This window comes from Stegodyphus dumicola, chromosome X2, assembly GCF_044657685.1.
Source record: "Stegodyphus dumicola isolate Sdum_Otavi_A_Nest chromosome X2, ASM4465768v1".
In the NCBI taxonomy this organism is placed as follows: Eukaryota; Metazoa; Arthropoda; class Arachnida; order Araneae; family Eresidae; genus Stegodyphus; species Stegodyphus dumicola.
In genome coordinates, this window is record NC_140781.1 from 16,723,125 (window position 1) to 16,750,451 (window position 27,327).

The following is a 27,327-nucleotide window of genomic DNA, read 5'->3' on the forward strand; positions in this document are numbered from 1 at the left end:
TAAATCTATATACAGACGAATCGCCTATTTGTCAGCAACCAGCACTGTCTTATAAGATAGCAATACAGTAGTTTCAATACGCATCACTAAAATTAGATATCAAAGATTGAAAAATAATGTGAAAAAGTAATATTTATTTGACGGGTTTAAGACTTTATTGCTGTGATAACGAGGTATACAATGTATGCATCACATTAGTAAGGTAAATGAAATCTGTAAAATTGTTTCGTGGTTTTCTAGATTCAATGAAGAATAACTGCTATGTAGAAAAAAAAAAAAAAAAAAAAAAAAAAAAAAAAAAAAAAAAAAAGCTTCTGGTGTTCCAAACCTTGGATATTACTGCAATGTGTCTGGAACGTTGAAAACTGCTAAGCGAATAATCGCTTTAGTTCAATAGACAGAGAAAAGAATTCAAGAAGGGTTAAATACCCTTTATTATTCCAAATAAAGTTTAACAGATGACTTCTTTCTTGGAGTTTACAATAAAGCCTCCACTCGGACTTGAACTCAGGAAACTAAGAAATCAATCTTAACTAAAAAGTAACTTAACCAATCTTAACTAAAACTTAACCAATCTTAACTAAAAAGATATAGCCGAAGCTATCAAAATTCTAACAAAGTTGGCCTCTTAACGCTAACTAACGGCGAAGTTATCAAGGGCCTAAAGAACGGCCGAGCGTAATATAGCTTGTGAGAGAGTATCGCCAAAAGGCTAACGCGCACTGATCAGAATCTCAGGCTCTTTAACGAAGTCAGTAAAACTTCACAGTTAAATACTTCTCCTCAATTTGCATTCAACCGCGATTCTGAAAATACGTTCTGGCAGGAAGTTATAAGCTGAAATTAAGGGAAGAGAGGAAAGTAACTTTTAACTAAAAATTAATTCTTAGAAAAATTCAAATAAACCTTATAAGTTATTTTAAGAAGTTTTGAATATGTTTAATTTGAACCTGCTTGTTGAATAACAGACAACTAGTGTCGGACAAATATTATTAAAATAAAACTCACATAACATCCGAAATCTAGAGACTGGTGATCGAAGTTAAGCTAAATTATATAAATTATCATCTCTGTGAATTATATTACTTCAAAACTTAACCCTTTAAGTCAAATTCCTCCGAGAGTGAAATGAGATTATATTCTCCCTGGTGTTTTGGCATAAAATCAAAAAATATAACTTTCAGTATGAAATGAAAATACAGTTCCTTTTCAAATTCGAAAAGTAAAATAATGGTATATCCTCTAACTTTCCCGAAAATATGTAAATCTGAATACAATAATCCCTAAACTCTAGAGATAACCACAAACTTCTTTCATTGAAATATAAATGCGTTACACCCCATAACACCAGCGAAGGTTAATCTAAAAAAGCAAGAACTCGATCACCAGTTAAAAAAAATAATAAATCCGATTGTGCAATTCAAATCCACATAAATAATTAATTCTACATATACACCGTAATAATTTACCCAGGGTTCGTTTTAGAAGCTCCGTATTTTCCTTAAGAATCACATGGAGGACATGAATAGACCACTAAAATAAATATAAACAAAAATTTACAATTAAAACACATTTATTAATCAGTGAATAACACATATTAAGATAGCTGGCTAGACTACCCCTACATCCATTGGTTAGTGACATTTCACATCATTTCTATTACAAAGCGAAATTCATCTGAAAAAAATGAATTACCAGATGAAACATAATATATAACTGTATAATATTTTACTTGATATGTAAAAGACATCTGCCTTTCTTAATTAAATTTCATTTGGATTTTAACAACCTTTATATATCACATATGCATATGTTTATACAGCATACTAATGCTTAGCCTACACGTTACAAATCAGTTTCAATTACTGTAAGAAGTGATAAGTAACCGAATTATCGTTTTCAGGCATAAAATTTAAAATCACGTAAGCACAATTCAGTTCTCTATAATTAAAAATTTTAAATACCATTTCTACTAATTAAAATATAATGACCGTAACTTCATAAAACAATGGCATTAGAAAACAGTGGAAAGAAAACTCACTTAAAGTCTTCGTTTCAGATATTCCACTTGATAAGAATCAATAGAGTCAGATGTTCATTTATCTACAGGGTGAGTCAAAAGTCCATTAACATTTCAAAATTCAATAATTCAAACAATGATATAGTTAGAGGGGTAAACATTGACACACATTCTTTGAAATTACAATGAGGTTTTATTGACAAAAAAAAAAAAAAAAAAAAAAGCCAACATATGGCCCTGGCCAGCAAAATGTCAGTGACATCGCATGAGAATCATGTAGGAAATGAGTTGTAGTGAGAGAGGGAATCAGTCCGTTCATAACTTTGTCAATTTTCTATCCTCGCTACGCTGATATGTTACAGAATCGCATCAGCCGTAATCTGGCTGATAAAAGTTGGAAGGTATGACTTTTATGCAAGGAATGGCGTTCCACCCCATATTGCTATATGTGTGAAAGATCTCTTGCACATATCGCTTGGTGAGGATCGCGTGCTGAGTCGCCACTTCCTTCACGCTTGGCCTCTCACGTCCCCAGATTGCAATCCGTGTGATTATTGGTTGTTGGGTTATCTGAAATCACAAGTCTACCGCGCCGCGATCGTCCGACCTCATTAGGGATGCTGAAAGACAACATTCGACGGCAATTTCTCACTATATTTACATATATGCCGTACAGTGCTGTACACAACATTGTCCCTCGAATATAGGTATTGTTGATGAATGGTAGCTGACGTGTTGAACACTTGTTTGTTTGTTAAAAATCTATTGTTATGCTAATAATTACATTTGTTATCACATGAAGCGCCATCTGTTGGCTCTTTAAAGCAATTTTTTGCTTTCAATTAAAACCCCATGACATTTCAAACATGTGTGTCAGTTTTTACCACTATACCTACATTATTCAATGAATTATTGAATTTTCAAATGTTCACGGACTTTTGGGTCACCCAGTACATCAGTCTCTGAAGGAAAGAATGCAGTTGCATGTTGCACTGTCCAAATCAAATATTCATCACCGTTTGTTCTCTTCTTATCGAAATTCCTTTTATGTTCATCAGTCTCTGAAGAAAGGAATACAGTTGCATGTTGCACTATCCAAATCGAATATTCTTCACACTTGTTCTCTTCTTACCGACACCCTGAATCTTGCTTCACAAGTTCAGTTGTCTTAGCAGCCGGGAAATGCCAACAAAAAAGCCGAAATTTCAAGCGAAAATTCTCCGGGGCTAGTATGATCTTTTCCTGGGAAACGAAATGAGCTGTTTTTTCCGGCTACGGGAACACTGTCATTCATTAGTTATTCTCATGCGACTTTTCATACGTGTTCGGGACGGCTGTGATAAAACGCGACGGTTAAATTCTTTTTCGACAGGAAAACTGGACGCGCAGACCGCGGCCGGCTCCTGAGCCAGCACTCTACAGTCGAAACCTTATTTCTCTATCTCTTCCCCGCCCCCCCCCTTTTTTTTTTTTTTTTTTTTTTTTTTTTTTTTTGTAATTTTCAGTGAGATGGGGAAAAAAAAACGCTTCTACCTCTCGTGCAATAACTTTTAAAACCTCATCTTCTATGAAATAAGAAATCCCCCAGATTCACTAGTGTCTCAAATTAGCTACAAATTAATATTTTCCCATTCAAATTCATTTCGTAAACTCTCTCCAACCAACGAGAAAAGGGCTAAAAAATTACAGCCAATTTTCCAAGAAAATTCTACTCCCCCCTTTTAAATGTGGCATACCCTGTACTCGCGCAAAACTTCAAAGAATGTTTTTAATCGCATTTCTGTCAGAACTGTGACAACGGCAGTGATAAACAAATCAAAGTTTTCCACATCAGATGAAGTCGAAATTTTCTTATCTTCCACGAGAGAAACACGTGTAGAGTATTGAAAGTTAAATGGAGGGGGCGATTAAAGGAATCGCAGTTGTTCGCCGGCATATGACATGAATAGGGTGGTAGCCTGGGAAAAAGAAAATCCCCCGCTCTTTGGCTGTACACTCCTTTTCACTAGCTTTTTAAGAAATGTAGTAGTACATTCAATAGAAAATTGTGTTTAAATAATAATATGGGGCTGAATACATTAAGAATTAATACATAAATATTAAAATCCATAAATTCTTTAAGCACTGTTAAATACTACACAACATAGTCACTTAAATACATTAAAAGAATTAGTATATAAATATTAAAAGTCATAAATTCATTAAGCACTGTGAAATACTACACAACATAGTCATAAACTTCATAACATTTTTATGGCTTTCATTATTACATCCGTATTCCTAATACAGCTCGCAAACTTTACAGTAAAAATTCTATAGTACATATCAAGCAAGTGAACTCCTTTTTCGAGACTTCTTTCCAGTTCAGGAGGGATGTAACTCCAACGTAACTAGAGGCAATTCGTATGGGAATTTTTATGTTACTGAGCTATTATATTAAACATATTGAAAAATAAGTCAACACTGCAAGAGACCACTTTTCACCACAAAGCTCACTAGATTGACGAATTAACTATCTATATAGATATGATCAGTATCATAAGGCATTTTAAAAAGATAGTCACAATACGCAAGTTTACCCCAATACCAGCAACAGCAGGTAAGTGGAAAAATTATTAGATTAGTAAAGAATGCACTACAGTCATTTTTAAGCAGGTATGTTTTATGTTTATTTAAGCATATTTCCATGACTGCCAATATCCCTATAGGAGGTCTGCAAGAGTTTGGGATGTTTATTTTTTCGAGCTTTATCATTTTATAAAAGATTTGTATTCATTTTACGGTAGTACACGATAAAATTAATTAGTAGCTATATACAACTTATGCGTATAAACTACATTCTTAACATCAGCGGCAAAGTGGTAATGTCGCTGACAGTGTTCAAAATTTGGCATATGGGCTCGTTTTGTATGTCGCCATTTTGATTGCTAAATAAAGTTTTTTTCTGTGTTCCATCATTGGAGTTGCTTCATATTGCCAAAGAAGTATCACAGTCATAATTCTGCATGTACATTTTTAGGGATTTTCCCATGAGTAACGCTGATACGAGGCAGTTTCGCATAGAAAATCCTCTATGAAGACATAACGTCTTTTAGGTTGATAGCCCTATCGTGCTTTTCAGTGATCAAACAAACTAGCTAACTATCTTTTAAGAAATTTTTATGGTTGTAGAGTATGTGATTTGCCTGCTAGTTTTTTTTTTTTTTTTCCAAAATTTCTGTAAATCGGTGGAAGGGAGAGAATCCAGTATACTTACTAAAAAAAATGGTCGAGCGTGTTTTCAAACGAGCAGTGCAAACGCATCTAAAATGTTAGATAATGAGGAATTTTTTAATTCACCCTAAATTGTTTCAAGTACTGATTACGCTATGCTTCGCACAATTATCTCGAAACTTTGCGGACGCGCTGCAAATTCAGCATTATAACTGTTTAAGTGATAAGAGTATAAAGAATAATAAGAGAGGTAAAGAAGATAGAATGTTATCTCACTTTTTTTCTTCGATTAAGTGTTAGAATCTGAATAACGATACGTCTTTATCATTCACTGACATTTTTAAACTTTTCAGTTATGAATGTCTGCTTAAAAATTACAACATGTTAATCTACCTACTTTTACGAAATCGGAAACGTTAAAAAGTGCAATTAAGAATTTTTTAAATTAACATTTAAAATCTAAAAATCTGACGTAAGACACGTGTAACCTGTCATCATAATAAAAGAACAGATGATGTAAGAACACCTTTTAGACTTTTACAAATCGCACATTTTACAGTGGGAAGTAAAAACGGTTCTTGACACATATCTTTATACTTTGCCATAACTGTGTCTTTTGAATATGAAAACATTTATTCAGCATGCTTTCCTACCCGTTTATGTACGAGTTGTACGTTCATTATTTCAGTAATTTTATATAATATTTACTTTCTAATATGAGTAATTAAAAAAAAGTTTAAAACATTTAAGAAAAAACGTTTTAATGAGTGTTAAAAATTTAATTTCATAACGAAATGAGAAAAAGAACTTTATTTTAGAAATAGGGAAAAAATTACGTGGAAAATAAAAAATAATTTTTCTAACATTTTAGCTGTCATTAAGAAATGACATGAAATATATTTTCTGTGAATAATTAAGATTTGAGGGGGGGGAGACCGGAAAATTTAAAGAAGAGTGGAATATTATTCGGCGTTACGAAAAATTGGTACTTTTCCATTTTGCCGGCACAAGCGATAAAGTCACCAAAAGTGGTACAAACGATGCCAAACGGAATATCCTCGCTGGTAACATTTTACGCCTCATTTTCAAAACAAGTCGCAGCCATTTCTTATCAGATTAATTGTTTCTTTCAATACTGGCATACTATTACATAGAATTTTTATCAGATAGTTCAGTTTTATGTCTAAAGCCATTTGCGGTAATTAAGTCAATTGAGATACAATTATGCCCCTCACCCGAAGGCGAATATATAGAAAAGGCGAAGTCAAGTGTTAAATTAATTAATCCTTATGAGAATGCACTAGCGAAGTAAAGCACTGTGGTTTTTTACATAATTTCTGAGTAAGCAATTCGTACGAATTGAAATAATTCTTGCATTTAAAACTTGTATTCCAAATTAAGATTTAACTTGAAATTAATGTAGATAATTACTTAGAAAATTAGATTTTTATAGCGTAGTTTACTTGAAATGAGATTACTTGCGGTAACGTGATATGAAACGGCGAATCAGGGTGTTGTACCATGAAAGCATAGTAAACTCTTAAATTAATGTCTTTTTACAAATTTATTCTCTTTATTTATTTTCATTTTACAAAATTTTAAAGGATGTTAAAATGTTTATGCCTTCAAAATAAAAATTTCTCAGAACTAACATTTGTTAACATTTTTTATGTGTATACTGTGTGTTGTCGCCAATAAAGTCTGCTTGGCAAGATTTGCGCCGGCGAAACGGAAAAGTACCGAAAAAATTAAAACTGATGCATGAAAACACTTAAGCAATTATATTCATGTGTTACCACGTTTGGCTTATAGTTGAGTGAAATCTTGATTTTCTAGATTGTAATAATTAGTTTTTGTAAAACTTCTACGTTTGCATTACATGTATTGGACTGAGAGAATAAAATTTAAGTCAAGGATCCGCAGTAACTTAAAAATATGGGCGATACCTATACCACGAAGGTACCGACCATTGAAATGGAAGTAGCGATCTCTGAAGACATATACACTGCGGCAAGCATTATTAATGGGAAATAACTAATCGAAGTATCTTGAGGTTCCACCCAAGCAGCGGTCTATCCGAAAAAGTTGCGAAATTCCACCCCCATATCCTCCAAGAAAAAGTATGAAATGGAATAAACTACTGTCAATCTTCGACGGAAGCAAAGCCAAAAAATTTTCCTGTAGTATCCCAAGTAGAACGGCAACATCGTAACGTTGCAAACTGGTCACGAGTCATGTTGCAAAAACGTTGCAATATGTCGTCTTTAAGACGCCCAGATGTCCGCGAAACTCCACTGTTTTGAAACAGTTACAACCGTCTTTATTACGTCTTTGCAGAAGAGGTTTTTTGTCGCATAGACGTCATTAATGCGTCTTTTGCAGGTTATATCTTGGTTATGAAAGCATCGTATCACGACGTCTTAACGACGCCTAAATGTTCACAAAATTCCACCTTTTTGCAACAGTTGTCAAAACGTCGTTATTATGTCCTTGTGTTACATATTTATTTATGCAGAAAAATAAGCTTAATAATTAATATATTTTTCTTCTTTCTTAAAATTTTATATTTCTTGTATTTTTATAAAGTTTAAATATTTATCATTTCCTGAAAACCAGAAGATAATACAATTTTTTCCCTTAGACTAAATATGCATAATTAATAATAATTATTTATTATTAATTAATTATTTTCAGAACTTTAAATTATGTTTTTTAAAATAACTTAAATTCTAAGTTACGATTAGTTAAGATTTCGTCATTTTTTTCCTTAATCCTTTAGTATGTAAGTGAGAGTAATTATGAAAGTGGTTATTATCCCACATAGCACAAAAACATCCTTGGGATATCCTAAGGATGTTGCTCGCGGGATATGCGCACATCCTCAGGACATCCCGAAATATCCCGCGAACCTCCTAAACACCTCCTCCCGAGTGCTTAATGTCACATCCCGGGATATCCTCAGGACATCCTAACCAAGTCCCATCGACAGCGTGCGGGATGTTATTAGGATATGAACTCCTACTTACTACATCCTCGGGACATCCCACAAACCTCCTAAGCACATCCCATTATATCCTAAAAACATCCTATCTATGTCCCATCGACAGCATATGGGATGTTATTAGGATTTAAAGTCCTACTTACTACATCCTCAGGACATCCCGTAATATCCCAATTTCCTCCTAAACTCATCCTCCTGAGCGCTTAATGTCACATCCCAGTACATCCTATCTACGTCCCACCGACAGCGTATGGGATGTTATCAGGATTTGAAACACTAGTTACAATATCCCTTTAACCTCTTAAATACACTCTCAACTGCTTAGTGTCACATCCCAGTATATATACAGAGGAAAATTCCAGTGAAAGTATGTGAAGGTGTGATGATCTAAAACCTACTTTTCTTTACACAGATAGTCTCAAATTGTTCTATGGTTACTATGGAAAAATCAGAAATGTTGAAAATATTTATACAACTTTATTTTGTTTTTAAATCTGAATTTGTGAATATATTGAAAATGAGCAAGGAAATTAAAATGAATTATTAATACAAAATATTAAAACTGAAAATTTTGCTTTTATTTTTAAGATATTAAAAATCTTTTGATCATTTTTAAACATCCAATAGCCCCCAAATTGAATTATTCATAATTAAATTATTTTACAAAATCAGTTTCTAATTTCAGTTAATTTGTATTAAAATTGAATAATAAAATTACCCATTTAATAATCTTTACATACATGAATCATCTTTCTTTAAAACATGTAAGGAATTTATAGTGTTTTGATGACACTGTTGGGAATTGTTAAAAGGAATAAATTGTATTTTTAAAACTAAATCAATTCCTAGCCTCAGAATAAATAAATATGTTTTCATAACATGAGAATGCTGCAGGCTTTTTTATATATTTAATATTTAGTTGTAAAAATTTGACATTATGTTAACAATTCTTTATATCATTCAAAAGGTAACTCAAGAAGCTCTTCTAAAATTCTATCTTTCTGCTCACACAATTAAAAAAAATCTGAAAGGCCTCAGATTTTAGCAGTCACTCAAAGAGGCTAAAAGTTTATGAATGCATAGATTATCAATACAGATGGGGCAGTGGAAATAGCAAAACATTTTATAAGATACAGACACCAGAAAGTTATATTTGAAAAATGAAGAAATATATCATGTAATTATGTAGAAATATTAAAATGTTTTCAATTAGATATATCATGAATTAAATGCATTTTAAATCAATCAGATTAAAAATTAAAAAAAAGCATTGTTAAGAACTGTGTGTAATGCTTTTAAATAGCTTGGCTTGTTAGTCAATAATATATTAGATTTTAAAGGTAAATATGTTAAATTCTGCCAAACGGCAAGACTTGAATGAAAAGCGAAACAAGTTTACGACTGACGATATGAAGTCACATTTCAAAACTAATAGCCTTTTTAGATTAAAAAAAAGTTCTGAAAATAATTTGCAATGGTTCACTGGTATTATTTTACGCAAAATTCAGTAAAATGAAATTTACCCGTTGAAATCAGCACCAAATTAAACTTTGTAAATTCTAGCGCATGTTAAAGGTTGTCTCATCCAGAATTTTATTACTAACCATTCATTTCAGAGCAAAATAAAACAGTAATTACCATTTATATGACAATCAATATCAAAAATTTAAATCTGCATTTTACGCAACATAGAAAAACTTCAAAAGATCTACTGTTTACCATGCAATTAAGACATTTTATTCTGCTATCAACTCTACCAATTATTAATTCCATTAAGTATATTCAGTTTACTCTTTCTGCTCAATATATGCAATGTAAAATTTTCCATAAACTTATTAATTCATTTTATTTTGAGGTGAGCTTTTATTCAACTCTCAATGTCAAGGAGAATGTTTAGTTCATTTTTTATTCGGTCTCAAAAGAGAAAACAAAATACGTGGATTTATGAATCAAAATACATGAGAAATCACAGTGAGAAAAGCACTGCTACCTTAAACTGTAATTATATATAACAAATGCAGTGAATTATAGTTAAAAAATAGTGAAAATATTTATATTTCTGAACTATTTCATATATAACATTTTCAGTTTTGCATATGTGGCAATTTAAGAACTTTTTTACGTATACCAATTTTTTGAAATATCTGCAAATTTTTGTATCTTCAAGGAAAGCTTATTCTTTCACCTTTAGTATATAAATAATGGTAATTTACCAGATAAAATTACTTAATGGGGAATACAGAAAAATATCTAACCACTTACCTTTGTGACTTCATCTGCAAAGATACTAAAAAAGTAGTTCAGCTAAATCTGCTATAATAAATATTTATAATAATGCTAAATTATGCAATATCTATTAATATGACAAATTTTTGTAAAGCTATTTATTTGGATGAAAAATAAACACATTCAGAAATTTATGGCACTATATTATGATTAACAGAGGAAAAACACTTTTCAAAATTCAAAATAGTTTTTATTAATCCAATTTATCACATTTTATTTGAATTCATGAAAAACAATCTTATATCCATGTATTCGTATGTATATAAGAACTCTTGATAAATTGGATCTCTGTCATTGCCTTTCACAGCACCTAAAATAAAAAAAACACTCACAATTACTATATGTGAATATAATTCATAATTAAATTTAAACATATGACTATTAGAATGCAAATTAAAGGAAGCATTTAAAATATTTTAACATTTAGTACCTATAAACAGAGTAGCAATTATTTGATTTTTCGATTATAGTAAAATAAACATGGGGGATGCCTTTTAAAATTTTTTATGTCAGAAAATAAACTCAAACCACCAGCTGAACATATGAGCAGTTTTATCAATCAGCCACTGGTAGGTAACTTGGATACTGAATCAACATATAAAGTTGCCAAGGTAAAGAGAGAAACAAAATTATGATAATCACATCTTACCTATTCATAAAACTATTTTAAATTTAATGTGTAGGCAAGTCCAAAAAGAGTGAGAATGAATTTATTTTGCAACACAAAGTAAAGTCTTGCAGGAGCAAAAAAAACTTGTCTCATGAGATTGGCAAGTAAAAATAATTAACTGCATCTGGTAACATTTATCTGACAACACATAAGTAATTGTTAGCTACGTGCAGAAAATAAAATCTGATCAGGGGCGTAGCTAGAGGGGGGCATCTGTCCCCGGGTGCAGAATCCAAGGGGCGCCAAACTGATGTTAGAACATTTTAGAATTAAATGTTTTCCATCCTTGGCAAGCAGTAGGAGGCACGAAATCTTCAGTTGTCCCTGAGTGCTGAAAACCGTAGCTATGACTCTGAATCTGATCATGTTAATGCAATTTTAAACTTTTGAATTTAACCGCAGAAATTTACCAAAGAAGTACTTGTAACAGTAGTAAATGAAGATGTGGCTAATCTTTACTGTATGGTACACCTTGGTTTCTGTCTGAAAAAAAAATCGCAAAGTGGTATTGGTTGTTTGTGAAATGTGGAAGCCCATTGCGTCAAATAAGTTTTTCGGTAACCCTAATGTTGATAATGTTGGCGAAAGTAGCCTTTGGGAAAAAAAAAAAAAAAACTTTTTTTTGTCAATAAAAAGGAGTTATTTTTGCAAATATTGCCAACGTGCTGTGATAAATTTAGTTTTGGGCTACTTTTTTTAATAGTAAACCTTTTGTACGGTCCCATTGTTTTTGGTTCTTACCATTCTTTTCAATTGCTGTGTTTGGTTGCACGGAAGTAGTATGGTCTTGTATTTTGAACATGCTATTTATTATTTTGGTGTGGGTACCATCGTTTGAGTATGTCTGAGGTGACTAAGAGACGAAAAATTTAATTGAATTGCTTACCTGGAGGATGGTGGTGGGAAGCCTAAACATATGCATGTGAAAAAAAAGGTATGTTAATAAAATGACGTTTCATTTATTTTTTTGTCTCTGTGTTAATTTTTGTTAGAAGATTTGTTGTTTAATGTTTTTATGTTAGGAAATATGTATTTCTGGTAACTTATTCCTCTCTGTTTGTGTATTTTTGGTTGTCTGTGTGTTAAGACAGTGGCGAATTTTTTCTGGTAACTATGATATTTTTAACTTTCTGATTTTCTTAAAGTGAAAATAGATCAACGTGTACATGGACAAAGTTAAGGCAGTGCACAATTCCCAGTTTGTGCAGTTCTCTGTTGTAATAGGTCAATGTGTACATGGACACAGAGTTTGTGTATGTCTTTGACTTCTTATTTTGGTTTTGTGTAGTGGCCACCTTGAAATTGGTGCCGATCATCTTAGGTGACGATCTTGATATAAAAAAAAGAAACGATTCACCAAGGGTTACAGTAGAGTAAATTTTTACCAAAGATGTTCTACCATAATCACCATTTCAGTGGTTTAAACACTAGTGGAGCAGTATGCAGAGATGAAGATTTGAGTACACAGCATGATGGTTTAGGCACTCCAGCCATTACAGTGAACAAAATTATAATAAACATAGCCACAATAATTGTCTATAAATATTGATGTATAACACTGCATTAACTAATATATTTCTTATGCTAGTATATACAGAATCCTTAATCGAAGGGAAAATCAGAAGACTGTGCATGCATTTTCCTTTAACTGAAACATGGATTTGACCATACAAATCTCAGTCTTACGGGACATGCCACACTATGCAGATAGACAGTAAAAAGAGCTTGTGTTGTTTTTATTTGTTAGAGGTATGAAATAAATATACTTCTAGATTTTATTTTTTTCTTTTCTTGTTTTACATTTGGATTACCTATCAAAAAGTAAGGAATTTTGATATTATTACAATATCGGAGTTAAAATAACAATTATTGGACATGTTAAAGTAATGAAAATTTTAAATTAGGTTAAAAAGTAACCCTTAATGTGGCATATTTTTGAATTAAACTCTATCGACATTAAAAACAACAAAACATCCCTCTTTATTAAGGACTTTAATTAACTAATTTTAAATACGGAGCTATGAATGAATTTTTTCCCTTGCATGTTATAATAACTGAAACAAAATTACTCTGATACAGTCAAAATTCCTAAATGCAAGTACATAAAATTTACTTTAGCAATTTACAAGAGATGAGACACACTGAACACATGAATAAATTTCTATCAAAGAATAATTTATTAAATTTGGCCCGTTCCATAGTAAACTTTAACCATTAGATTACATTATTACACCATGTTATCAGTTTGAAAAGCAAGTCATATGCCAGATCTTGGATGTAAAAGAAATGCACAAAATAATATACAGATTATTGAAAAATGATGTATACCAATGTTTATAGATATGATTAAATGTAACAGAAAATTTACTGTCACAACCACATTTTTAAGTGAAATGTATTATTTTAACATTTTACAATATTTAAGGTATGGCATTAAATGCAACATTATGTGCCTGGATATAAGTTAGTAAATTAAAAAAAAAAAAATAAATAAATCAAAGAATGAATGTCATGAAAAATTTCAGAAACAAGCAGAATTTAATTTAGAAGACCTTTAGACACTTATGATAAATAAATTTGAGAATTCTTCACCCAAAATTAAATTATAATTAACTAAAACCAGTTTGACTGACCTTCTACAAAATCCTTCAGCTGCAATTTTTTCTAGCTTGAAAACCAAATTCTTCTCCACATGGTAATAACATCTTAACCAGTTGAAATTCCTGCAGAAAGTTTGATAACACAGTAATAGAATTAACAGAATAGAAAAATCAACACAAAAGTATAGAACATCATTTAAACTTAACATTATTACAAATTTTGGTGCTTTCTGACTATCTGCAAAGCTGCGAAAATTGGCAAAATGGTTAGTTTATGGTTCATATCTACTGCTCTGTTCACAAGTAGTAATTCAAATAAGCACTTTATAAGAAACAAGAAATTTTAGGATGCACACACACAAAAATATATACATTGGGTCAATATTCACATATTTTTCATCCAATGGAATATTATTCAGAAATAAAGATTAAATATAAAGCATGTAAATACATGTGTGTGGTATGCATATTCATAGTTTGCTATTATCGTGTGCATACTCTTGCTGTTTTAGCATAAGTTGAAGCTGTGAGGGCAGATGAAAATATAAAGTATCAGAATTTTTCATGTATAAGAAAAGATTGCCCTGACAATAGTATCTCAATTGTTTAGCACTGACATTTACATAGTGCATTAGAAATATATAGTAATATATGTATAATAAAAAGATAATTGCATATTATTAATTCATTTTTTAAATGCCAAACTTTAACAATTCTTTCACATATAATTAAACATAATTCTTTCACATGAACATCTAAAATCCATTCTTAACTAAAGATAATAAAACCATGTAAATTTTATCAAGCCTATCATTTCCGAAATGTCTACTTCTGAAAGTTCCCAGCATTTCTCAATATATTATTAAATTACTAAACTAAGCATCAATGATCGTCATGTTCGCTAATGTGGCAATATCTTTCACACTTCTCTGTTACCACAAGTAACAAGTAGGCTTCAATAAATCTTTAACTGTTACATGCTACTTTTGAATCTAAAATTTGTACAAATAATAAAATTAAATGAGCTCTTTATAATATGCTCAAAGAAATAATTTTGTATGAAAATTTGTATGTTATATATTGGCCTGATTAACGATTCAGGAAGTAATTCGGGTTTTCAAAGTGCTTCCAATAATTCAAATTTCAGCTTGTGTCAAAATAAAATCTATAACACAAAGATAAGCAAATTTCCTTATGAACAATGCATTTTAACATTATTCAATCACTGGCAATCACACAGTACTGATTGCTTCAATAAACATTACTGCAACTGTGTTATTTAAAAGACTGTAATGTTGTAATTATTTCCTTAATTAAAACATTACAGTCTTTTCCTCCTTCTAACACCAAAAGAAAACCCAGATAAGAAATATAAAAATATCAGTAAAAATAAATTATATTATTGAATGACACTTTACATTAATTACACTGATGCATATATTATTTTATTATAAATTATTTCAAAATCAAAGAAGAGAAGGGGAGGGAGAAACTTTAATATTGACATTTCTAAAATGATATAAACATTAATCATTTAGTACAGTTTGTTATTTCAGGCAAAAAGAATTCACTTTTCTGGATAGCATTTATATTTCCATCTCACTTTCAATGAAACATTAAGAGAAATGCATATAATTTAAACAGCAGTTTATTTTATTTATCAGACAGATTATGTCAACTTGAAAAAACCTATCAGTAAAATTCGGTAGTAATAATTCTGAATGTTAGGCAACTTGCAAGATTCAACAAAAATTATCAATACTTTTATTATAATGACAATACTACAGTAACATGAACATAAAATTAAACTGCATATAACTATAAAATAAGCCAGCATATAATAATGGTGCATTGGTTTCTAAAACAATGGGCTCGATGAAAAAATACATGTATTATGGTAGCTATTCATATTCTTCAGCTTTCCTAATATTCTCATGTTCACTTTACATAACTAAAATACAATAAAAATGCAAACAATATTTATGAGAAAATGTTAAAAGCAATCATACTTTTTCGTTTAATCATACTTTTTCGCGATCATGTAATTTCATATATGTTCTTTTTACCGGGTTTAAAGATTGAGAAAATTGTCGTGTATTTTCGTGAAATTTTTTTAATTTATGAGATAAAAGCAGTGTACATGGATATAGTGAAGAGTGTGCGGAATGCCATTTTTGTGCAATTCTGGGATGTTTTTTTAAGTAAAAATAAGTCGACGTGTACATGGTTCAGTGATATTTTAATGAAATGATAGTTATTTTGTGAATTTTATGCTTGTAGGAATTTGGTTTACGTTTAAGTTGAAATAAACGTGCATGGAAATAATTTAAATATTTGATACTAAATATTTGTAATGCTTCATGTATGAATTCGTTGGTGACGTGTATAATGTAGTAGATGATTTAGAGGTAAAAGTTTTTGGATATTTTATTTATTTTATATGTGGAAATGTTCATATTTGTAAAGGGTAAATACTTTTTCGCGATCAGGTAATTTCATATATGTTCTTTTTACCGGGTTTAAAGATTGAGAAAATTGTCATGTATTTTCGTGAAATTTTTCGAATTTATGAGAAAAAAGCAGTGTACATGGATATAGTGAAGAGTGTGCGCAATGCCATTTTTGTGCAATTCTGGGATGTTTTTTTAAGTAAAAATAAGTCGGCGTGTACATGGTTTATGTGTATGTGTTATTTTGAAAAACGCGTAAGGTGTATGGTATTGTGCACTTTTTCCGAATTTTGCAGTGAATATTTGTCATGATTAAGCAGTGTTGTTTGATAAAATTTCTAGCATAAGTGTAATTCGGCTAGTAGATTGTTGGAAGAAGTGTTCAGTAGATAAGAAGAAAAGAAACATGTCTTTACTTCGTGAAGACAAAATGGCGATGGGAAAAAAAAATAGAGGGTTGCTGTAGGGGAGTTGGTCGCCAAATTTTCGCCAAAAAATCGCCAAGTTACCGTAATGTAAAGATCAACCAAAAAAGGTACTGTTCTGTTATCAGGACCCGGTTCAGAATTGTATTTATGTATGCTTGTATATTTGTGTGTCTACATATACACATCTATGCACATACTTACGAACACAGGTTCATACATTTCGATTCTAGTCCCAATAACAGAACAGTACCCCCAAAAAAACTTGAATTACAAACTAGATTAAGATAATGTTTCAACCATACATATTTTGGTCAAAACAATGCAAACTCTTATTTTTATACAATTGTTCAAACTATTTAACATAATTTTATTGCTGCAATAAAATAATAAGCAATCTGATCACACATATTATTTTGAAATTGAATGCATAAACTAGACTAAAAAAAAATTCAGTCATAAGCATTTGGATAGCAGGGCAAATTAGATATTTGAAAAGACAGCCAGCCATTGAGATACACGTAATTCACGACAGAATGGTAACAATTCATAAAGCTGTGAAACATTTAACTGTCAAAATGACATAAATTCGAAAAGCAAAAAAAGTAAACATACAAGTATTGCAAGTGAACTTACCTTTCATGCAACAAAAAATATCCATACAAGTTAACCTCATGGCGCAGCCATTTTGAATTTCGTTTCAAATCAGACAGATGTTTAGGATTTGCGGAAGAATACGAGGAACTAGTAGTTTGCCGGATACAATGTGCAATGACGCGAAAGAATATAGTTCTGTAGAACTTCCTACATTATTCCGTAGTAAACAGTACTATTTCCTAATTTTCTCTTTATCTAATTAATTAATTAATAGGGAAATAGTTAAATAGTGCCGAATTCATTTTTAATGAAATGTAAAATTTTGCATGTATGGGACGACCACCTTCCATCCAATATTTCTGAGAATATAAACAAATTTTGGAATCTGAGAGTATCAGTAAATAAATATATAGAATATCGCCTCTCAAACGACAACTTCTGAAAGTGACCAATAGTTCTGAGATTATAAATAAATATTGATATTAAGCATTATTTCTATAAGACGACCATCTCTATATAAGGCCAAAGTTTCTAGAATCTTGGATAGTCATCAGAGATGTATCTTTACTGCGAAATTATCGCACGACTGTAATTCAATATCAATAACAGATCGCGCGATTGAAAAACATTTTCTGTCCTGTAATTAGAGGAAAAAAATTTTCCTTATGAGGTATTTCTCCCGCTTTCCTAGCGTGCCTTCGTGGTGTAATAGTTCTGCACGCTGGGCCGGTATTTCAGAGGTCGTGGTTCGATTCACGGCGAAGGCGGTTGCTAATTTTTCATCTCTACGGCTTCCCAAAAAAATCCCAATGTCTCTACAGTGGCGCCCGAACTAAAAAGATGTTGGATGAGGTATATCCACACCCAGGATTTAGTGATTGGATCCCCTTAAAAAAGTCTGCCTTTAAAAAGAGAAGTAATATAAGGTATTTCTCCCGCTTTCCTAGCGTGTCTTCGGCCCACCAGCGGCCGAGCGGTAAAGTCGCTGAACCCTGGTAGTGCGATCCGAGGTTCGAATCCCGCGAACAGGCTGGCTGCATAGGTGTTTTCGCGGCTTTCCCCACGTGTAACGTGTATACGAACCAGTTTCCTTTACAAAGTCCTCCACGAAGACATCCCTCCCCTTAGGCAGATAGCCCTAGTGTGCTTTGCCATAATTAAATACACCACCACCACACCTAGCGTGTCTTCGTGGTGTAGTGGTTCTGCACACTGGGCCGGTATTCCAGAGGTCCGTCCTTCGATTCCCGGCGAAGGTAGTTGCTAATTTTTCATGTTTCCTGCTTCCAAAAAAATACCTAATGTCTCTATACCCAAATTTAAAAAAAAAAATTTGTTTCCGTAATTAAATATATATATATATCTAATTTTACCTATATTTGTACTAGGGTTTGTAATATGTAAGTAATTATACATGTAATTTATACATTTTTTATAAAAAAATATGTTATTTAGAATTTTGCAAATATTCTAGAAAATGCTAATCCATTGAAAAAAATCTTTTCCATGACTAAATAAATTTTTAAAAACGTCAGAAAAAATAGCAGTTAAAATTAATAACAAAATAACAAGAATAAATCATCAATCATATCAATATTTTTAATGTACAGCATTTAGAAACAACTTAGTAAAATACATATGAAAAATAAAATAATGTGCAAGTTTCAGATGTGCAATGTCAAAAAATTAAAACTGGTAAATTTGAGAACAAATATCCTCAAAATGTTGACAACGAAAGTCCTCCGGACAATGCAGAATGAATGTCCTCAGGATGTGAAATTGGTGAACTCCTCAGGACATCTGAGAATCAACATCTTCAGGACATCCTGTCATATCCCGGGACATAGCGACTTAAATAAGACATCCTCAGGATGTTAAATTACGATCTCCTCAGGACATCTGAGAATCAACATCCTTAGGACATCCTAAGTATGTCCCGGGATATTGCGACTTAAATAGGACATCCTGAGGATGTTTTGTGCTATGGGGGATATAAATATATAAAATTAACAGTAGGTTTTAAGTAAATAAAACTCAATCAGACATAAATAAAAGTAAAGATATATATGTGGGTTAAAAAAGAGAGGTTTCTGATTGTAACAGCATTATCACATTTATTTCTGTTAAATCTAGAAGATATTGAAAATTACCCCTGTTATCATAAATTAGGAAGCGGTTCTTAAGGTAACATAATCAGTATTTTACCTGAACTCAAGTATAAATTTATTCGCGTTTCATAGTAAAAAATATAAACAATAACTTCTATATCTCCAAGATATGGAAATGAAAGACTGCATAAAGTAGTTAATAAATTTGATCAAAAATATTTCATACAAAAATATACCTAAATCTAATCACCAAAAAAATCTTCCCATATTTATATCTAAAATAAAATAATAACCTAACAAACAACATACATGACAGCACCATTTAGGAAAAAACATGAACTAGCAGTGTTTGAAAGTATAAATAGTAGAAGGAAGGTAACAGAACTAAAATTTCCAATTAATAAAAAATAACTATAGATTGCAGTATTTCCTAGTAATGCTGATGTTTCTTAACACCATTTCTTTCGATCATATGTTAATGCATTTACTAATTTTTAGTTTCTACATTTTAGAATAGTGGTAGATTACAATGATTATTTCATGCACTTTTTATAATCAATAACTTTCCTTTTGTTACTGTACAGAAATAATTTAAATAATATAGTATACAATAGTAAGCTAAGTATGTTAAAGTAAGCTTCTCGTCAAATAGCCCACGATGAAACTTTTTGTTTCTATTTATTATGAATTTCTTTGTTATCACAAGCACATAAAAAGTAAGTGAAGAAAATAGAATATACTTAAATTTAATTAAAAATAAAACCTAATTTGCAACAACATTCATTTAATGAGATAATCTAATAAACATACATAACGGCAATAAAAATTACTTAAATTTAATAAAAAATAAAACTTAATTTCCAAGATTCATTTATTGAGATAATCTAATAAACATACATAACGGCAATATTTAAAAAAACGCAAATTACACAGTGTCTGGAAGATATCAGACGAAAAGTAATAAAACTGCAATTTGCAATGAATAAAAAATATTTAGTGTTTTTTAATATTACACAATTAACCATCACATAATTATAGATTACAATATTTCATAGAAATGCTAAAGTTTCCTTAACACTATTTTTTCGATCATACATTTCATACACTGTTTAAAATCATTAACCTTTTCTACATACTATACAAAAGACAACATACTATAGAATGCGCATTATTATTAATTTTAATGTATTGCTTCTTGCTATTACATATATCTAATTCATCTTCAGCAGTCATATTAAGTACTGGCACCAGTCCAATAGTTTCTCTGTATTTTGAAAATAATGAACATACCATAACAACTTGAATTGTTGTTGCTTCTGCATTGATTTTCATTTTTAATTGAAAATTTTAAATCCTTGTGCACCACATAGTATTTATTACACAAGGCTTACAGAGGTAAGTAAAAAAACAAACAAATACAACAACACAAAATAAAATAAACAAATAAACTTACAAATTCACAGATGACACGTAAGAGATAAATTTACAGAAGAAAGAGAAAGCCATTTTATGTTGGACAAATACGTGAAGAGGGGGAGGAAATGTAAAATTCAGAATAGAGTTTAACCTAGAAATGAGTTCCTTTCGTCCTTCCTTGAGCTTTGAACAATAGAACAACAAATGTTCGACATTTTGCACTCCCCCGAAACTGCATGAACACAAGTCTGTATTAGACAAGGAGGTTAGAATAGAAGGAGGGAAGGTTCAACTCAAAAGGTGAAGCTTGGCGGCCATGTTACTGTTATCGCTGTGACTTGTGCAAGGAAGTCCGTAATTACAATATTTTTTCTTCTTTTCTTTTTGAAGCATGTCAGCTTGTGTTGTATATGAATGCACAAACAGATTTTCGAAAAAGATTCCTGAGATTACTTTTCCCGCGTAAGTATTGATTTTCTTTTTTTTTATGTAATAAGTTAGGTAAAAAATATTACAATGTCATGTTGTTTTCTTTCCAGATGTGAAAAAAAGGACTTAATAATAATCAAAATATGTTAAATACATTTTAATGTTTCTGTTTATAGCTGGCATCTTTGTTCCTTAACATACAATGATGTATGCTAGAATTTAAACTGTATAATTTGAACGTTTTAGGTAATTCGTTTGATAATTTTCATGAAAAGTAAGACACCAATTGTTACTATTTTATGAATTGTAAAGGTGTTAAACAAAGTAATGCTTTTCTTTATGTATTAATTATTATTAATTTTTAAGTTTTGTGAACTGTTAGGAATATAATTTGTGCATTTGATTAAGATAAACTAACTTTTCTGTTGTTAAAAAAATTTTTTTTTGCATAAATTTACAAATTTGTGGGAAGTATAGCGATAAAAGTAAGTAAAATATTTACACAACTGAACATGTGGGAAAGATGTATCCAAAAATATAGGTATAGGTATATTTCTGTAATTCAGCTTAATTTAAGGCAATTTCTTTGAGATTCATAAATATGAAACGCGCATAAACTGAAATCACTGAATTCACATAAATCTGTTTTATTTTATTAATATTTATTTTCTTGTTGTTATAAGGTTGTTGGTTGTGAAAAGAATCTATTTAAACTTTCATTTAAAAAAAAAATGCAACTTGTGACTATTTTTTTAGAAAATTATCTGCTATTAATTTCAGGTTAAAATTATTTTAAATGATTCTTTAATAAATTACAATATTGTGAATAAATCAGAAATATCACTTCTTAAAGGAAAAATTGGAAAGTACACCCAACAGGTTGCTAATAAAACCTAAACAAATTCTTGAAATATGCAGAAACATTATTTTTAAAGGCTTTAATGTTATGCACATGCATTTAGATTTCGAAGTATTTCTTAATGATGTTCTGTACGTAGTAAATTACGGATATCATCTTTATAACTTTAAAACAAAAAACTAACAATAGCGAAGCATTTCATTATAAATTTTACATATTTTTAGTGGAAAATACATGCACGGAACAGCTTAAAAACACGTACGTTTCACTGCCGTAATGCAATATTTTGAAGTTACAAATATGGACGCCGCTTGTTCGGTGAAGTTTCATTCCCTGATAGTGGAGGAAACTGCGAACCCTCCCTCCTTCTATTCTAACCTCCTTGGTATTAGATAATCTAAATCTCTTCAGATATGAATTGAATTTACCATGTCCAGTTAGAAATTGACTAACTTCAAAATTGCAGAAAAAGTGTTTATTATTCAGTCTATGAGGAATGGAAGGAAAATATAGTTTAGTCAAAGAGGCAGTAGTAGAATTCCCGTATAGTTCATTCCACTCGAGTATTGTATTATCCCTACTTTTGTTCTTGTAAAATGATTTTTGAAAGTATCATTGGAGTAATTACTTGAAGATGTGTAGCTTGTTTTGCCAACCAATCAGCCCTTTCATTTTCTAGATTGCCAGTGTGGCCACGTACATGAGAAAAGATAACATCAACACCTTTAATTATTAAGGTCTTTAAGAAGAGCATGGGAAGTGACAATTAATTTATTATATGAGAAGATATTCCTAAGAGAATATAAGGATGAAAGAGAATCAGTGCGAATAAGAAATTTAGCACTTGGCGAACAGTTGTTAGATATCCACATAATTGACTCACTAATTCACAGTTTCACTAATTCACATAACACTGCATTCATTGGGAATTCTAAAGAGTTTGTATTCCAGTTCAGAACCATGATGGAAAACGACATAAGCTAATCCAACTCGATTAATTTTACTGCCATCTGTATAACACACAACAGGAAAACTATTATCAACAGAATTGTCATAAATGATAGTTTGAATTGGCAAACGATTGGCAGGATGAGGAAGATCTTCAAACAACACCTTGGTATCGAACATAAATTTGCTGATGGTATCTTTAAACTTTTTGTCATTTAAAACATGAAGGTCAATCGGAGGAAATCCTGAAATTGCGGAACAGGCTTCACAGCTAATTGTTCTGTAGCCACGCACAACTCTTAAGTAAAATTCTTCTTTGAATTCTTCGAAGCATACGGGAATTAATCTTCTTTTCTAAATCTGTTCCCCACACTCTAGAAGCATAGCAAATTAAGGGGACAATACCCTGCTTATAAATCATATCAATAACATTAGATTTTAAACCGAAAGTATTGCAAGAGACACAATTAAGTCCTCTAAGTATATTTTCACACTTATTGGATAAATACATAATATGATTTTTCCAACAAAACTTATGATCAAGAATAACGCCTAAATATTTAATTTCATTCACCGTTTGGAGTAAGGTATTATCCAAGTACAGTTGTTGGTTTGTATAGCTGACATGCTTTCTTTTAATTATCATAATTTTAGATTTATTAGGATTGAATTCCAATTTCTGTTCTCTGGACCAATTGGAAATAATATTAAGGGTGTTCTGAGCCGTATTAAAGAGAGTAATGGGACACTTCTCTTGAAAGCAAATTAGTAGATCATCAGCAAAAGCAATTATTGTTTTACAACTCGGACAATTTGAGAGTCTATTGAGTAGATCATTCATAATTAAATTCCACAATAAAGGTCCAGAAACCGAGCCTTGAGGGCAACCTCTTTCCAAAATGCGGGAGAAAGAAACGTAGCCAAGGGAGAGCAATGCAGATCTGTCATGCAGAAAATCTTTAATAAGGCGGAAAATATTACACGGAATACCAGCTTTCCTTAAAAAAACAAGTATCCCAGGCCACCAGGCGTGGTCGAAAGCGCCTTTGATATCAAGAAACACTAAAACTGTGTGTAAATTTCTCTTCTTACCTTCGTTCACCATGTCTTTTAAGTACAAAAGAGCATATTCACAACACTTATGAGGGGTAAAATCCAACTGTGCTTTATTTAGCAGTTTTTTATTATGCATGAACCAGGTAATTCTATTAACAAACAGCTTTCCTAGGCATTTACCTAAACTGAGAAGAAGACTAATGCATCTCAAGTTATCTAAATGCGGGATACGAGGACTATTCTTAGGGATTAAAACGACATTCGTTGTTTTCCAGCAACGAGGAAATGAACCAAGCCTCAGACAAGTATTGAAGATTTTGGAGAATAAATTTGGAAACATTCTATGAACTTGATTCGAAATTTCGTTTGAAATAGAATCAAGACCAGGAGCTTTATTGCATTTAAGGTTTTCTATAACACTATTAATTTCTGACACAGTAAATGGAGGATCTGGATTAGCAACATAATTTAACGATGCTTCAGCCCTAATCATTCTATGAAACGAAGTATCCGTGCTAAAATGGTCCGTGTGAAAGCTTCTGTTAAGAACCTCATTAGCAGTTTTTTCAAGCGACTTTTGCATTTTCAGCAAAACCAGAAAGTGCCTTACCGTTGTATGTTATTTTTGGTTTTATATGAATTAATTCTGAGTACCAACCTTTCACGATAAACACAATAATCGATTAATATTAATGATATACGATACAACACTTAGGGCGTTATAACCGAAGCGTAACACTAATCAGGGTATCCAAATATTGCACCACTGGAACCACGGAAGATTGGAGAACACCATATAAATTTTTAATCACTGGAAACACATAAAACACCAAAACAGAACACCATTTCACGACCACTATAGTCACGATTAGCATTGTAGCATCCGATATTTTTAATAATTTTGCCTTTAGCACTCTTAGCTGCGAAGTTTTGTTTTTCAAACTTTTGTTTTGGAGTGACTGACTTAAGATTTACCTTTATTCCTAACACTAAATTCCTTAATTTCCACTGGTTTCCCAATTATTTCGTTTGCACCTTTTAACTCTTTTTCCATTGCCAAAGCTATTTTTAAAGTCTCATCTAAACTGATATTATCCTGCTCAAAATTTCGATCCAGAATAGCTCTATCTCTAAGCCCACTAAAAAATAAATCCCGCACTACTGTATTTAACATATTCTAATCGTAAGAGACTATATACACTTTTTACGGACAAACTAGAAATCAGTACTTTCCCACACTTGTCCTGTGAAACATTTTGTATATCTAAATAACTTAAGAATCTCTTTAGAAACCAATCAAACTGTTCTTCGTTCTCATTATATTTTTCAAATTGAACCGAAAGTTTCGAATTGTTCATTTGTGGAGTAATAACAGAAGTAAGTCTTTCTATTAGAGCTCTATTCTGCGCTATTAACTCAGTTACAAGCTGCTCTATGATCTTCCGAAGGAAAAGTGATTATAAAAGCTTTATCTTGAGCAGTCTTCGGGAAATCCCCTAATCCTTATTTCAATTGCATTACGCACTTTTTTTATTACCAAAAAATCCGACATCTATCGTCGCCAGCTACCGTGTATCCTTTAGTGGGTAATTATTTCACAATACACACTCATTTACTGTACATGCTACTTTATTATATATACAAAATCTATCATCACTCGCATATGCACTTATATGTACAGCTACTCGCATTCGAGTGCGTGCGCTTCAATTCCTGGCAGAGTGCCAGCTTTAAGTCCGATTATGATATATCACATCGACAGTTCTCGAATCATCCTCCATCACCTGTTTTATTTCGGGTGCCCCTGTAGAATCATTAGGTTATTTTTAAGCAGGAGACGTGAAAAATGAGCAATGCTCTCGCTAAGACTTAAACCTCTTACCTCTCGATACGCCGAGTGTGCTGACCATTACACCACGAAGGCATGCTAAGAAGGCAGAAGAAATACATTAATAGTAGATACACAAAAAAGACGTTGCTTTACGATTTCGCTCTTGTTTAGAATATCATTATCGTATTGTATTGTATCAAATGGCTTTTGCTGCTTATTTGAACAATGAATATGCGAAAAGAGGGGAAATGCGTCTTCTTTAGGAAATATGCATTCGTGGAGAACTTTAAAAAGAAACTGTTTTATATTCACGTTATACATTGAGGAATACTATGGAGTCAATCCGTTCGCTGGGATTAACTATCAGCATTCTGAGAACTTATCCGTTATACTACTGACGGAATATGTAACGAAGAGAAGGAGATAAAGTATTTTGTATAGAACACTATTTTGGAAGAAAATGTGCTGTAATATATAATGATTTAAAAATAATAAAAGCATAATTTGCAGTTAAAAATTGTGCTCAATAAATATTGTTGCATTTACTATGGACACTTTCTAAATCGCCATCGAAAATGCACAGACTTTTTTTAAAATTTTTAATGAAATTATAATTTATTTGCAATAAACACTTTAATTAAAAAGGAAAGTACTATTTTTAACGTACTGTAATTATTGTAAATCATCGAAATATCAAAGTTTCGCCTATGCAATTAAAATAAAAACATCCAATGAAGTGTAAAAATGATATTAGAAATTAATGAAATAAAATTTTAATTCTATTACCATGTGAGTTTCTAACAATGCTGATATATAAGCTTAAAAACAATACATTTTTCTTCACATACATCACTTCATAACTACTTTTAAATCTTTCTCATCTCTCCTTTAGAAACACGTTAACGCCCCTTTTGAGTTAGAAAAGATATGTCAATATCATGCTGTAATTTAATTAAGAAGAATTCTCTTCCATTTCAAAATTGTTATCTTCATCTGATAGCCAGACGGAAAAAAGCAAAGCCTAAATGGTAACGGATTCCTGGAATGCTTTTATCGTCCTTATCTCCTCTATTTGTTGGATTGTTTGCAAAATATTTTCCGCGATGACGTTTAAGAACTTTGTATTAAGTCATCTGGTTGGTCACGTAGCCATTTTATGATTTTTTTTTTCTTTCTTTGGCAAGTGTATGTTAGTGGGTGCGTAATGCTGGCGTTGTTTATGTCTCTTCCAGAACACGAGATGGTATAGTCTAATCTAAAACATGCTTATGTTTAATTTAATATTTCTACTAAATTAGCTTATTCAGTCAAAAAGCACAGGAGTTGCCTGATTAAGCTTTATCCCAATTTTAATGGAGCGCATTGCTTAGTATTACGAATAAAGCAATAAAAGGAAGCTTATCTTACAAAACACTAAG

General features: G+C 31.4%; 2 long non-coding RNA genes across 12 annotated transcripts in view; both read right to left on the reverse strand.

The window, feature by feature from the left end:
- LOC118184937 (uncharacterized) overlaps nt 1–26,710 on the reverse strand; it is a 57,655-nt gene extending 30,945 nt beyond the window's left edge. For 2 of the 11 annotated variants that reach the window (XR_015039160.1, XR_015039162.1), the window contains exons 1-2: nt 26,696–26,710; nt 1,470–1,533 (exon numbers count right to left, since the gene is read on the reverse strand). This is a non-coding gene — a long non-coding RNA (uncharacterized LOC118184937). Of the gene's footprint in view, nt 1–1,469; nt 1,534–2,041; nt 2,692–5,276; nt 5,331–26,695 lie in introns of those variants that run through there. The other 9 variants (XR_015039158.1, XR_015039164.1, XR_015039157.1 and 6 more) reach the window with 8 other exon arrangements.
- On the reverse strand, nt 10,689–17,394 carry LOC146992689 (uncharacterized). Its single transcript, XR_015039165.1, has 3 exons — nt 17,302–17,394; nt 13,824–13,913; nt 10,689–10,830 (listed from the first exon to the last, which is right to left on the reverse strand). It is a non-coding gene; the product is annotated as an uncharacterized LOC146992689 (long non-coding RNA).
- Nucleotides 26,711–27,327: the final 617 nt, after the last annotated feature.